This window comes from Gadus macrocephalus, chromosome 21 (assembly GCF_031168955.1).
Source record: "Gadus macrocephalus chromosome 21, ASM3116895v1".
Taxonomy (NCBI): Eukaryota; Metazoa; Chordata; class Actinopteri; order Gadiformes; family Gadidae; genus Gadus; species Gadus macrocephalus.
In genome coordinates, this window is record NC_082402.1 from 6,123,256 (window position 1) to 6,130,190 (window position 6,935).

At 49.2% G+C, this 6,935-nt stretch overlaps 1 long non-coding RNA gene across 1 annotated transcript; it reads left to right on the top strand.

Moving 5' to 3' along the window:
* The first annotated feature begins 5,095 nt into the window (after nucleotides 1-5,095).
* LOC132450097 (uncharacterized) lies at nucleotides 5,096-6,414 on the top strand. The gene is made up of 2 exons (XR_009523788.1): nucleotides 5,096-5,701; nucleotides 5,735-6,414. It is a non-coding gene; the product is annotated as an uncharacterized LOC132450097 (long non-coding RNA).
* The last annotated feature ends 521 nt before the right edge of the window (nucleotides 6,415-6,935 follow it).

Consider the following 6,935-nt stretch of genomic DNA (forward strand, 5'->3'; position numbering starts at 1 on the left):
GTAACACTTTACCACAGCATAGACAGCATTAACGACGTTATCTTTAAAACATGGCGGGCTGTGGCGGCGGCGCCACGGACCACGGTCCACGGCGGCGGCGGGCGGACCTCCTCTCGCCCCACGTCCCTCCTTCTCTTATACGGGCGCCGCCTCGACGCCGATGACACGCGCGCCGTTCTAAATACTCGATTGGCTGCGAGACGTGTTGGTAGGTAGTCGCGGTGGCGGCGGATTAAAAAAAGAAAGCGGGCGCTAAATCATTGAGAGAAGGAGACGGAGGGAGCCGTGGATGGAAATAGAGTCGGAGTTGCTCTTGTTTCTACGGTAACTGTGGACGGGGAGGTGCCAGCGATGAAAGTGAAGGGAAAACAAACCACCCCGCTCCGATGGCAACAGCGCCGCAATTGGTTCTCGTTTCCTGTGAGGACAAGAGAGACAGAGGGAGAGAGAGAGGGAGAGAGATAGAGAGAGGGCGAGAGAGAGAGATATTGAGAGGGGGAGAGAGAGGGAGGGAGAGAGGGAGAGGGAGAGGGCGAGAGAGAGATAGAGAGAGGGCGAGAGAGGGAGAGGGAGAGAGAGAGATAGAGAGAGGGAGAGGGGGAGGGAGAGAGAGAGGGAGAGGGAGAAAGAGAGAGAGAGTGAATGGGCTGGGGGGGGGGGGCGTTGATAGAGATAGAGCAGAGAGAGAGAGAGGGCGATGGAAGGGGGGGAGAGCGAGAGAAACCATAACAAGGTCCCCTACTCGCCCAAGAGACAGAGTTCTCTGTTGCATCAGAACACTCACATCACACACACACGCACACTCACACACACACTCACAAACACACACATGCACATCCACGCACACTCATATCACACACACACACACACCCAAACATACAAATGTACACATAAACACACATGCATACACATACACACAAATACACAAACACACACATAAAAAAAGACACACATGCACACACACATAATACATAAATAGACAAACAAACAAACACACACGGCTAAGAGAAACATGCACAATCACACAGGGCAAAGGCAAACACACACACACACGCGAGCACACAATCACATGCTCCACTTCATCCTCCCCGACGCCCCTCCCTCTCTCACTCTCCCGCCAAAACATCCTCAGCACGTGAATCCTGCCTAGAAACCACATGGAAGCTTCCGCCACGCTCCGATTGGCTGAGCTCCCTAGCAACCGCATATGCCGAGGCAGCCAGTCAGGCGCGTCAAGAGAGGCACACTGACCCAATGAAACAGATTATTCCGAGGCGCGGGCAGGCACAGTGACCTGGTAACAGTCAGAGGAAGAAGTCAGAGAGACACTGGGTAATAGAAAAGCGGCTCCCTCTGATTGGACGACACTCTGAGCGGGCGGCCCGATTGGCCGCCCGCTCTCCTCTCCTCGCAGTCATTCATACATTTCCCTGTGCCTACCTCAGCACTGCCACGGCTGCTGTTTTCCCTGCCTGCTCTGCCTCGGCTTGTGCTTGTGCTTGCGAGCGTGCCGGTTCCAAGCCCCTGCTTGCCCCCTGCACTGCGCGACGCCGGCCGCCCCAAGGTCAAGCCATCGCCCGTGTCCCTAAACAGGGATTGGCTAAGGCTCTGGATGGAGGGAAAAAAAACAACATCCTAGTAACAAGCACGCCTTGAAACGACCCACCGCCCGAGAGAAAGTACGACTGACGTTTTGTGGCAAAAACAACAGCAGCAGCAGCAGCAGCAGCAGCAGCAGCAGCAGCATCGGGGGGGGGGGGGGGGCGGTGTCAGTCACCGCTCTCTTTGGTGGTTGAAGTATTTATGTTTGCTTTATTAGTGATAATGGGCACGAGGCAGTGGCGCGGTGCGATTAGATCTTTGGCTAATGTTGCAGCACTTTTGCGTGGGCGGGCGGCACTGTAGGCGAGATTAGAAAAACAACCAATGATTACTCTCTGGAAGTAAAAAATTGGCTTTTTCAAGGAACTGGAGGCTGGGGGGTTTGGGAGGGAGGGAGGGGGGGGGGGACTGTGTGTGCAAATACTTTCTAAATATCATAAACTGCTTTGCCTTGGTAGTAAAAAAAGGGTTTAATGTCAACACCCTCCGGGATCAGAAGTCCATGTTGAATAGTTAATAAGTAGGGTGGGAGGGGGGGCTTGGGGAGGCTAGGGGGGGGACTGGTAGCAGCCAGCCCAAGAGTACCATCTAATTTAAGGCCACCGCAGGCTAATCTAGTATTTTACTCACTCGGGCAGAAATGTTATGCTACTATGATTAGCAAAAAAAACAACCATTGTCCAATACACAAGAAAAGCCCTCAAAGCCTTCCCATCAGTGCGCTTGGGAGGAAACGAAATGTGCATGTCTGGGACCTAGTTTCCTGTCCTCCGCGGGGCAGAAGGAACAACAAACATCCACAGCCTTTAAGCGGATGTTTTCTCCTCCAGAATGACTTGACGTAGGCCTGAGCCTTCAAGCGCCCGGCACCCAGACTATGGAACCTCCCCCCACACATAAGACAGTCAGATTCGTTCAGAACGTTCAAATCCAAACTCAAAGCCCACCTCTTCATACTCACTATGACTGGTCAATCGATGTTTGGTTTTAATAATGTTTGATGCTGTTATTTAATGCTTTGTTGTTGTTATTTTATGCTTTTTACTCTATGTTTGGTGATCTTGGGTGACTTGAAAGGCGGCAAAGATAAAATGTATTGCTATTTTATTATTATTAGGCATACAATCTATATCAGAGGGGCTAGGACTGTAGGAGTACAGCACGAATGCCATGATACCAGTAGCGCTGTAGGGTTGCTTGGTATGCATGAGTCAGTGCAAGTTGTACATGACAGCACACAGCATACGGGCCAACAATAGACCGGCATTTCCCAGAGTTGTTAGGTACTTTCTGTCATGACGGACATTGTTGGGGGGTGTGAATGTTTTGAATGTGTTTGATGCACTTGCGTGTGTTTTTGTGTGTACTTGAATGTGCATGCGTGTGTGTGTGTGTGTGTGTGTGTGTGTGTGTGTGTGTGTGTGTGTGTGCACTTGCATTTTCATGTGTGTGTGTGTGTGGGGGTACTTGCATGTGCATGTGGTTGTGTGTGTGTGCGCGTGAGTCTGTGTGCGTGTCTGTTAGCCAGTGCTTTCTTTGTGAAAACCCCTCGTTCCTCTGGGGAGTTCGTACCGACTTCTCCCTACGATGTGGACACACAGGTCCTCACATCAGACTCATAAAGGGAAAATGTGTCCGACCTCATCAGCCCGCCCCTCAGCGTTACGGACAAATCAGGAACGACCAAGCAGTTAGGATGAGGTAAGCACTTTTCTCCCTTTACCGTGTGCCTATAGCAGGTTGGGCTCATTAAAATCCAAACGAGAACACCAAGAGACCCCCCCACCCCCAGGGCCTTCTGAAACGGCCCCGTGGCCAACACATGACTCACCCCCAGCAGAACTTAGTTTTAACGCAAACGTACAGCCCTCCCACTTTGATGAATGGCTGCATCCCATTACCGATTCTGTCGTAAAACCTCATCTCGAGAGCTGGCGAATGTCGTGATTTATCACGTTTGGCATTACCTCATTCCCGCGGGCCACAGGGATTACTGTCCCCTTGGGCCTGTGTGCACATCAGCCTTTCTCTGTGCTCATCCGTGAAATGACCTATTCAACTTTTCTTTTTTTGTGTGTATTTTTTGGCCATGCAATGGATTGTCACTGGCCCTCTGTGTTGACGCTAATTAGATACAGCGCGGCAATGAGCTTGGCTCTGACAGCAGGCAGGGGAAAGAGATTTTAGGGAATCCAAAACATAAAGGATTGTCTTCGGGAGAAAGTTTGTTCAATGCAAAGCACGCCCGCCGTAGAATAGCAAGGCAGTCATCCTGAGAATGGTAATGAAAGACGGTTTCTAGACTAAGGAGAGTTAAGCTGCACCGTGACACACACACATGCACTGAGTAACACAAACACCCAGTGCCACACACACACGTGCACATGCACACACACAATAATACGCACACACACACACACACACACACACATGCGTTTAGACACACAGACACACACATAAACGAACAGACACACACACAGAAGCACTGAGCCATCATAACCACACACAAACATACCCACGCAAACACACACACACACACACACACACACAGACAGACACACACACACACACGTGCAAAACACTTCCTCTTAGTTTTATTACAACAGGATGTAGCCTAGCACCATTATGCAGATAGCCAGTGTAGCAGTTAAGTCAAGGCTAGGATTAGCATACGATGTTAATTAACATGAATAAAAGTAAGCTCTCATGCCCCTATTCATCCTGACACAATAAGGTTAGGCCAGGAAGTTTCTGGTAATTAGATGCACGCTTTATACACAATCATTACAATCCTTGTGTATCATTCCTAGACACGTAAACAGGGTGAAGCGCCTGAAGGGTGAAGGCTTTTGTTGCTTAGCTATCTATTATCTAAACTCGTTGTTCTCATACAGTTTTTGAACAACGTCCGTGTCCACGGTTTGTCACATGTTAATCGAGACCATTAAAAACCTTGCATCGGAAATATCACCGCAACATTGCTCAATCCTCAACCCTCTCAAAGTTGCGCATCCTGTTTAGCCCAACATGCTTAGAGAGGCTAAGTCCCGCCGACCACATGCATCACTACTGGACCTTAGAATGGAAAATAGTCGCATCTGAGTATGTCTAATGTCAATGTCATTTGTCTTGCACAACAAGAAACGTGTTATTTGTTAAAAAAGGTGTGTAACGCCCGTCAGCATGAGTTAACTGTTGCTAAAGAGGAAGCAAAAAGTATCCTCAAATAACGTTGGTGACAGCGTTTGAGTTACTTTGTGTTTACGTATGGTTACTAGCCTGCTATCATCTGTCTTCAGTCGCTTGCATTTTCTGCACGTACACAGTTGTTCCCTGCCAGCTTGTTTAACAAATTATATGATGTGGAAAATTCTATTTCAATCAGACAAACCTGCCAGAGGCATTGAGCGAAGAATTAGATTGAAATCAAAACTTGTTGTTAGTAATGATTTTTTTGGTCATTGTGCAGTAATTAATCGTCATTACGGGGAGACATTGTTATGTTCAAAACCGCCCAAGCATTTCTCAAGCGAGACGTGGCAGAACACGGTTTAATTGGCAGAGGTGACGGCGGTAAATTGAAATCCTAAATCAATTTACGTCGATTTAGGATTTTACAGCTAGGATTGCTGCTCTCTTGAGTCCTCTCAATACGGCTCTCAGCATCGCCAAATAAACATCCCATGATGCATTCTGCTGTACAAGCCCCATATAGCCTTATAGAGGAAGGGGAATCCACACAAATTGTTTGATCAACTCCTCAAGAGTAGTGGGGGGAAGGAGACAGAGGTTTGGCAGGGAGGAGGAGGAGGAGGAGGAGGAGGAGGAGGAGGCGGAGGAGGAGGAGGAAGAGGTGGAGGAGGAGGAGGAGGAGGAGGAGGAGAAAACCAGGATGACGGAGAGAACATGCCCTGAGTGTTGGCCCCTGCTCCCCAACAACAGGTGTATAAGGGCCCCTCTCCACAGCCTGGCCCCCTCAAAGCCTTTCCAAGTGAATAAAGGGCGACCAGGGTTTACACTCAACACTGGGTTCCTCGCTCTCGCACTCTCTGTCTCCTCCTATCAGCCGTCTCTAGGGCAGCCTCCCCGTGGGGGGGTAGTCAGAGGAGTCTGAACTCAGTGGCGCGGGGAGGGGGAGATGGGAGCCAGGGGGTAACGTGGCGGCCATGCTCTGATCTGACGGTGCCTGTGAAGATCTGAGGGGAGGTTCCAGCCGTATGGCCGCAGCGCAGCCACTTCCTGCTTTAAACACACACACACACACACACACACACACACACACACACACACACACACACACACACACACACACACACACACACACACACACACACACACACACACACACACACAGATTGACACACATACACAGACAGCCACAGACACACATACATTCAGTCACACACACACACACATTAACAGACAAACGCACATAGACACACATAGTCAGACACGCACACACACACACACACAAACACACACACACAAAAACAGACAGACAAACACAAATACAGACCAACACACATAGACAAATGTCCAGTCAGACACACACACACACACACACACACACACACACACACACACACCAACACCAGCACACGCACACAGATAGACACATAAACACAGACACACACAGATAGACACATAACAGAGACAGACAAAAACACATAGACACACATACAGTCAGTCAAACACACACACACACACACACACACACACACACACACACACACACACACACACACACACACACACACACACACACACACACACACACACACACACACACACACACACACATTAACAGACAAACGCACATAGACACACATAGTCAGACACACACACACACACCACACACACACACACACAAACACACACGCAAACACAGACAGACAAACACAAATACAGTCAAACAAACACACAGACAAACACACACAGACAAATGTACAGTCAGACACACACACACACTAACACACACATACACACACATACAGAAACACACACAAACACACACAAAAAGACACAGTGCATCCCCCCATCCATCCAAAGAGAGACCAAAAACACCCAGGGAGGCTGACGTTCTGATAATCCCGGCTGCCTGCGTTTCTCTTTCTTATGCATCGTTTTGAGTCTGTCTGAATGAATACGCTTTTAAACCAGAATTATGCGGAAAGTGTATCAGACAGCGCGTCCTTGCCTCCACGGCTCAGCCACACTTCAAATGGCATCGGCTCCATAGAATTAGCATTTTCTCACCTCTGAGCTATGTTTCCATCCCCCGGGCTAATCTGGCGATTCATTAAGGAATGATATGGTGCTATGGAGCTATGGAG